Source organism: Cinclus cinclus, chromosome 5 (genome assembly GCF_963662255.1).
Source record: "Cinclus cinclus chromosome 5, bCinCin1.1, whole genome shotgun sequence".
NCBI lineage: Eukaryota > Metazoa > Chordata > Aves > Passeriformes > Cinclidae > Cinclus > Cinclus cinclus.
The window spans coordinates 24,973,107-24,981,940 of NC_085050.1; positions in this window are offsets into that span (position 1 = coordinate 24,973,107).

The following is an 8,834-nucleotide window of genomic DNA, read 5'->3' on the forward strand; positions in this document are numbered from 1 at the left end:
TCCTTTACATATTCATCCAATGTAATGATAGACAAATTAATAGGACAAATTAATAGCTTTTCTTTTAATGAAAGGCTGTGCACATATGAAGGCCTAGTGAGTAGGTACCTTTCAGCAATTTTGATGCCACAACAATCAAAATGAGAATATTGGGAATTCTGCCACAGGCTGTCCTAACACCCCTGATGCTCTGGAAACAAGCAGGGATAGCACAGGGTAAGGGCACAAGTTACAGCAGGGGAGGAGCACAAACTGCCAGTACTGAGTGGTACTTCCTAACTCACACGAGTGAGAAGCCCTGTGTCATACACAAAGAAGTAACCTATACCCTCAGTTCACTCATACAGACACTGTTTGTCTTCCTGTCCATCTCTGGAATGCCTGCATGCTCTAGTTGCTGCAAATGCAGAAGAATTTCTAATCTCATCTTGGTACAAGTCTGGCCAGAGAGTTTCTTTTCCATTCACAGCTCCTCTTCCAATGCTCCTGTAAAGTACCTGAGATCAAACTCTTCCCTTTGCACAGAAAGTCCTACTTCCTCCTGCCTGCAGAAGAATTCTATCTAAAATTACAACATTTCCAAGACTTTTCTATGAGGAAATCACTGAAAAAAATGTTCCTTATATCTTTGATATTTTTTGACTATAATTATAATTTTTCACAAGTAGAGGTGTACTACATAAACCAAGTATTTATAAATAAGTGCTCATGAAATGAACTTGCTGGAATCCCTTATAAAAATCATGGTCAGTCAGACAGAGACAGAGTTACTGAAAGACAGCAAACTACTTTGTGTGCCACAACGCTTTTATTTTTAATTATAGCGTACCCCCTGGAATACATAACCCTTGCAAAAATCCTTTCCAAGGAATCCATGTCTTTTTACCTCCTTGATGTGTCTGATTCCTTTACAGAGTTCTTAAATAATGTGCATCCTATCATAAATCAATAAATTTTAAGGAGAATATCTTCAGGAAATTTCTTTTTAAAGGAGCAACACAGTAGCTTGTGATTAAATATTGCAAATTATTAATGTGTTTGCTTGTTACTTTCCCCATTCTGAATTGCCTAAGCACATTTTTTTTTCCCTGTATGTATTTAGTAGACATTCTTTCCACTTCAAAATATTTTCTTAGTCATAAAGCATGAAAGACCTATAAAAGCTGACTTTAAGTGGTATCCTGAAATCCCTTAGGGACAATCCAGCATTCAGCAGATTAAAGTAATAGTTCTTCAAGACTGAAATGACATCTAAGTGTGAAAAGTCCTTTTAGGAAAAAAATAACTCTTGGATACTATAGTAGACAAACAAGTCTTTTAAAAGACAGCTCTTGCAGAGCAAAGTCACTACCTGGGTATTAATATGTGTCTCAAGCCTTTTTTCATACACTAAATGAAATTGTCTGGGATAAAAAAAGGCTGCTTGTGCTCCCTTATCGTTTGCAGTACGCAGCACTGAGCTTAGCTAATGCTTAGTCATCTCCCAACTCTACCTTTTGCTGTGTAAAGGCCTCTCTAATGGAAAACAAACCATTCTCACTTAAAATTAATTGCAAAGCTACCAGCTGGGCTTTAAACACAGCACCCTGAAGATGCTGTGGTGTTCGGATGATGCGCAGCAGCCCTAACATTCCAACAAAACAATTAACTGTTTGCAGACAACGAGCTGGAAATGTTCTTTTGCCAATAAACATAAAATGCTCATGCCAATGAAAACACAACTAAAATTGAAGCAAGTAGTGTAGGTAAACTTACTAGTAATACAAATGTGTAACAGAACTGAGGAATTATATTTGTGACACAATACCCCCGTGATTACTCTTCCATGGCTGAAGTACAAGCAGCAGGGCACTGCAGGCTCCTAGAAGGTTTATAATATTGGAGGGAAGAGCCTCTTGGGTTAGCAAAAGCTTCATAAATCTCAAAATCAAACTTAAGAAAAGGTACCTGAGGAAATGAGACTTTGAGGTTGACCTTTCGTTGCTATTATTTCTAGAGAAGGAAGTGATGGGACCATTTCACTCTTCCTGCTCAGACAAGAAAGTACAGACATGTTCTTTGTGCATGTAAAATAAGTGGGAAGAATTCTTGTGAGGCAAGGTAAAGGGCAAACAAGATAAAATTATTTTTCATGCAATTCATACTAACTGAACTGGGAATGGAAATACTGAAGGAAAGGAAATTGTAAAACTCTGAGCTGCATTTTATCAAGAGCTAAAATGTGATCTGCTTTAAGAGAATTCCCTGGAGATCAGTCCAATATGCAAGAATTAATATATGCTCCCACACAACATTTCAGTAATAATTTGAAACACCATGCAATTTGGAAGAGGTCGAAAATATCTTAAATAAATTTAAGCTAAATATCCCTTATAAAAATATTGTGAGTTTACTGAGCCAAGAAGCTCCTTTATGGCTATTTAACACTTGTTACAATTCCAATTTTCTCTCACATTATTTCAATACTTAAACAATCTCAGTTGCTTCTCAGTGGGAAAAATACAGCAAGGTCCTTTGCCACAATGCACTAGGTAAAGTGATTGCTTACATCTGATGCATCTAGAGGGAATTTTATTCCCAAAACTGCTTCTAAGGCACCTGGCTATCTTATTAACACAACAAATATACTCCATCATTTTCATTATAGAGTACTCACATGGGATTTTCCAGGAATTAACAAGGTTTTGAATTGTCTCTAGACCCCTTCTGAGCAAATTTTGGTTTCTGCAGAAAAAAAAAAAATTATATGGATCCTCTGCTTGATTTAACTTCATGCTTTCTTTGATGTCCTGATAAGCTCTCCCACTGTCTCCAACAAACTCACTGTAAATCTTCACCATGGATTTTTGAGATAACTCATAACTGCTATTCCATTTTACTCAAACCTTCTCCTCTGCTGCAAAAGGATGTGTGACACTAACCTGCATCCTACCCTGTGCAGTCTTAAGTCAGTTTGCAAGGGAAAAAGAGGAGACAGCAAACACCCCAGGAGGCAGCTGGCAGTTCCCTCCCTGCCCTTGCTGCCCCACTGGAGGGGGAGACTCACTCTGCTGTTTGGACCCATCTGCAGTTCCAAAAAACCTCTGGGTTTGCCCCCTTGCCTGAGCCAGTGGCTGAGCCAGCCTACAGGAACCAGGCAGAATTTCTCAGATGATTCAGAAAAGCTAAGGAAAGGATTATGGCTTTACATATATTATAAATGCTTACGCCTTCATACCTTCAAACCATCTGGAAAGGGTATTATGTATTAAGTTGAGGTTTCCCTGTTATTTTGCCTGACTTCTCTCCGACGCATGCAGAAGTTTCTGTAAACAAAAATGTTTCTTCCCCAGAGTTCTGTGCCTCAGAAATGAGAGGTGCATTGAATCTAATCTTCCTTAGGCTTGAGGGGAGATAGGGGACTCAGAAAAGCTCTTGTAAGCTCTCATACTTTTATAGAGAGAAATGTGATGTTATGTATTGAACCCAAGGAAAAAGTCATTTCACTAAGCTAAGAAGGAATTCACTAGAATGAAGCATGTCAGGAAAAAAACCAACACCAAAATGTAATAGACAGCAACCCACAAAACACAAAATGAATAGAATTTAAACAAATTATTTTCAGAAAAGTTTGAAGGTGTTAAAAAAAGGGAAAATACTGGAAAATCCTGGCCTTAAAAAAAAATATTTTCAACAAAACTAAGGAAATGTTCAGTGGGATTAAATGTGTTAGGAAAAAACAAAAGCAAACAAAAACCCCTTAACCAAATGAAGTCTAAACAAACTGGTTTTGTAAAAAGGTGTTCTTCCTCAGTTGTTTAGCAAGTTTTCTTTGAGAAAGTACAAGTTCAATAGTTCTCTGTTTGTCTTTCTGCTGTGAGAAAAAAAGCGCAAAACTAAAGTATTTTTCTTTTGATAAAACCCTCCTTGCCTTGTACTTGCATTACAAAGAGCTGAAACACAATAACAACTGCCTTTATCCTAACAAGTCACCTTGAGAGGTACAATCTAACCCTGAATTTATTTATGGTGACTATGAAATAAGACTATTGAAATATGACTACATGAAAGGGATATATAGTACTGAAGAATGGATATGAAATACATTTTAGTTGAAGTGGTACATTATTACACAATCTCTCCTTTATCATGTAGCCTCTTGTAATCTGATAAAACTCAGCTGAAACATGAGCTCCCTGTTAAGTATGAAGTCAAATCAGCTACAGCACCCTCTTCCAAAATCTCTGTGGGATAGCTTCCAAATAAAAATCACGTCTAAGTACTAATATTTTGGGGAAGAAAACAGTATAGAAGAGAAATTCACAAAAAAAAATTTTTTTTCATTAATTTCAAAGAATATGCACTTCTTTTTCATGAATGCCTCTATCAGACAGAACCATGCCCAAGTTGAAGCTGCACATCTGCACCATCATCTGCCTGGGGCGAGATATTAAGTCAAGGGTCTGTTTATTCAGTGATTGTATTAAGATGTGAATTGCCTCAAAATATTGCCTATTGAAAATTGCACTAACCTTTCCTGAACACTTATATGCAAATTTTAAATTATTCACAAATAGTACAGGTACTGATATTTACATGCTGATGCTCTCAGTGTCAGATAACTTTGACTTATTCCTCAATTATCTAACTAATGACAATTACCTAGACTGTGTTTCTGACTCACAGTGAGGGAAATAGTCCATGAAATGAAAATACATACTGCTGTCCCAAAAAACATTTCCTGAAATCCAGGTGCCTGTTAAATATTGTTATGCTTTAAAGAGTATTACACAGTTGCATGAGCAGGTGAGATGGAAAACTTATACAGGTTTTCTTATTATTTTCTAAATATCAAGGATGATTGCTTCAAAATAATCCTTAAAGAACCAGGGATCTCTCTCATGGAAGACTTATTGCACTTATTTTTATTATAGGTGTTCCTTATGAATAAGAAACTTAATTTTCATGCTTGTGTATACAATGTGCATTGTGCAATCTACATTTTTAACCCTAATCTAAGACTTCACTGAAATGACCATATTTCTGGCTTGGCAAGAAATATGTCTGTTGTGCTTTCTGCTGAACTGCTTTTAAAAAAGATGTATCAATAAATCATGTTCCTTTATATAGTCAAATTTTCTGAAGTGAAAAAGAAAATTCTAAGCATCAATTCTTTAAAGGTAAGTCAGACTGGAAGGCAGTTTGGATTAGAAACATGAACATTTTCTAACATTTTAATTTAAAAATCCATTCAAAATATTCAAACATACAAATAATATGCCAAATTGCCAAGATTTTTTTCTGCAATTTGCTATGAAAAGTGTGAGTCATTATCCTGAAGTATTCTACTTGAACAATTTCTCTCCTTCCAATTATATCTCAATTAAAGTAATTATTTTCTTAGATGCTTTGCATATTTCATTTTATTTTATCCTCTATGATACTGTACCACACAACAAATGTGTTACAGCTTTTTGTTCTTTAAATTAAACCATTTTTAGGGGGTGACAATCATGCATGGGGTCGATGAATTCACTGAGATACCACATCAAAAGGCTGATAAACAGACACCCAGGTTGTTTTATGGCCTCAACATTTCTTTATATTTTAAAATATTTTATGCAAAATGGTAAGCTATAAAAAATAATGGTCCCTGAAGGTTAGATAATGCCTTCAGGCTTAACTGCTGGCATTGATCCTGGATTAAGTAGTTCGAAAACAATTCTTGGTACAACACCTATGGAAAGTCATTCTCTTTGCTGCAACAAGACACCACTACGGACCACTACAATGGGAGGAGAGAGCACTGGCCTCATCCTCACTGCATTCCATCATACTTCCTTTGGGACTGCAATTAAGCTTATGAATGAGCTGGTAAGATAGCAGACAGCTATGGGCCTTTCATTGGTGCACCTGCACCATGAGAGGGTGGTCATCAGGGCTCTTAACTTTCTCAGGCAGCCTTTGGTGGCTCGCTTACTATGTATCAAACCAAATGAAGTGTCACAGGTCAAGTGTCACCAGAACACCATCTAGGATCTAGGAAAGAGAGGTATTAAGCTTTGCTCTCCTATGGTGGACCCACAAGGTACCTGTTGGTGCTGCAGGGAAGCAGAGAACCTGGAGGGGAAAGCCAAAGTCATGTAGAGCAGACCTGCCCTCTCAGCCCACCAGGGCAGGAAAGTGCTTTGTGAAGAGGTCCGTTAATTTAAACAGGATTACCTGAGGAAAGTTACCACCGTATGGGCAAGAGGACAAACCAGATGAGACATGAGAACCAAAGGGTTTTGCTTCAACAGAATCCTGTTCTGCATTTGGGTCACAACCCCATTAACAAATGTGGGTTACCCAGGACCTTCCCCCTAGACAGCCTTCTGGTCACTGCTGCTCCATGACAGGGAGCCTCTGAAGTTCATCAAGGTGGGAATACTGCTACAGCAAACCTCTTCAACCTGGGAGGGCTTGCTCTGCAATTCAAACAGAAGTCTGAGCTAAAGAGACGCAAAAGTGAAGGACTAGTACTTAATAATGTTTAATTTGGTCTTTTCTCTAAATGAAATTTATCATATAGACTATTAAAAATGGGAACATCACATATATCATAAGGTCAGATGCTCACCTGGTCAAAAATGTTTACTTCCTTGTGCCACTCCAGCCTTCTGGTTTGTTTGCAGTAGAATGGTGCACTTAATGCCATACTCAAATGCTATGGTTTTCCTCAAGGAATAGACACAAAGCAGACTTTGTCATCTCAGTGGTAATTCCTTCTAATACAGATAGATAATTGATATGCGATGACCCACTACTCCACTGAAGAAATCTTTAGGCAGACAGGCTTTTGTTTCAGATTTTGCATACGGTCTACATTTTAGCAATTGCAATCAATAAATGAACTTGCAAATTAAACCATTAATCATTGTGAATAAGATATGTATCATCTATTAATCAGAGATCTGAAAGTTATAAGATTCCTTCACCATGAATCAAAATAAATTCTGATGAAGGACACTTGCAAATGTTACAAAAAGTAATATTAATTTGTGATTGCAACACTTAGCACAATGGAAAAAATTTAACTGTTACTGAAAAATGGAATTGGATGCATGGATATAGCAATTGGTGCTTGAGCAGGTGTAAGGGATTCAGGAATATTTACAGCAATGAGAAATGAAATGTCGACATACATAAGAAAATAAATGTTAGAAGTACTACTTCTATGTGGAAAGGGAATAGTTTACTCACCTTTATTTACAAAAAAATCCAGTCAATAAAACCAGGTAGAAACTCTGAGTAGAAAAGAATAAGATCTGCAATGGGAGTTAGTAAGGGAAGTAGAGCTGAGGCATATTTCTTGTCATAACCCAAATTCACTACTAAAATTCACAAAATATTCCTCACAGCAGATTCTCATTTCATTGTAATTATTCAGTTATCATTGATGATCACTATTTCATCAACAGTGAAATAATTACAATAATAATAATTACAATAATAATAATAATTACATGGTCAAAGGTCTTGAAAGTTTTGCCATTACTATAATTTGTCAACAAAGAAATTATATTTCAGACATAAATACTTAGGCTTTAGCAACAAGTGTGATGTATGAGTAGTGAGAAAGGCAACAATTTCAAGCAGTCATCTCTTTATGACATTGTGATTAGCTCACAATAAACAGAAATCATCTTGTTGTCATGAATTGTCTGCAGAAGTGAATGGAAAATTTTGAAATTTTCATTCTGAAAATGGAGAATGGAAAACAGGCAAAAAGTTGATTCAATTGCTGCATCTTAACATTAAAAGGACTATTTCATGCACTTTTAGAATCATAAACACAGGATACTAAATTTCAATAAGAGATCTAGTAATTTAATACAGAAGAAATGACTAAAGTCATAAGACATACAAAAAGTCTTCTCAACACTGGTTTTCTGTGATGGGCAACAATACCAAAACGGGCCTGCAATTCTAGCATGTTTTCTACCATGGGAAAAAGTCCTTATTAAAGGGCAGGTGTTTGTACTGCTAGTACGAGTTATAGCTTTATGACTTTACAAGGTACTTTTAAATATGTCCTTCCTTGCCTTACAACCTTCAAAACTAAGTTCATTTGGATTCATTACAGTGTAGCACTGCATAAATCTCAGTTGGTTCTTATTTATGATTTCCTCTTTCCCATCTCCTAGGCACTAAAGTTAAAAATATGTATTTGTAGCCTAGCAGAGGAAACAAACCCTCTTCCATGCTCAAATTACTTAAATTGTCTTAATTGGAGTACCAATTAAATGATTAACTGATTTTTCCACAACATACTAAAATGACACTTCTCAGAAGTGATCTATTGAGTCAGATTGTCTGCAGATTCAGGGAGTGCTGTATCTTCTAATGTTGACCGTACATTTCAGAAGCTTTCTTTGTAGCTTCGAGGAATAGCAACTGTTGCTCTAAGGCAAAATGAGACATCAGCATACAAGGTAAGAAATGGGGCAATGGTGAAGGGTTGTCTACTGTGTTGACTGTTGTGGGAATGTAACAGATATAGCTGTTTTTTCCTAAACTCCTTAATGTAGGGAAAAAAGTATCTGCAGAATCAGAAAAAATCCTAGCACCCTAACAGTAATGTTATAGTACCAGTACTGCTGGAAAAGATACACTCCTCTATGCCATTCTTTCACATGTAATGTCACACACATGGAGTTCAATGGGTCTGCTGTCTTTAAGATGTTTGAAAATGTTTTCCAGGAGTATTTGTTTCATTACAAAGAAACCAATCAAGAATCAAGATAAAGATGACCTGTAGGTTACCAGACCCTCTTTCTACTCCTCTCTGAAGGTAGAAATAATATATGCTTTCT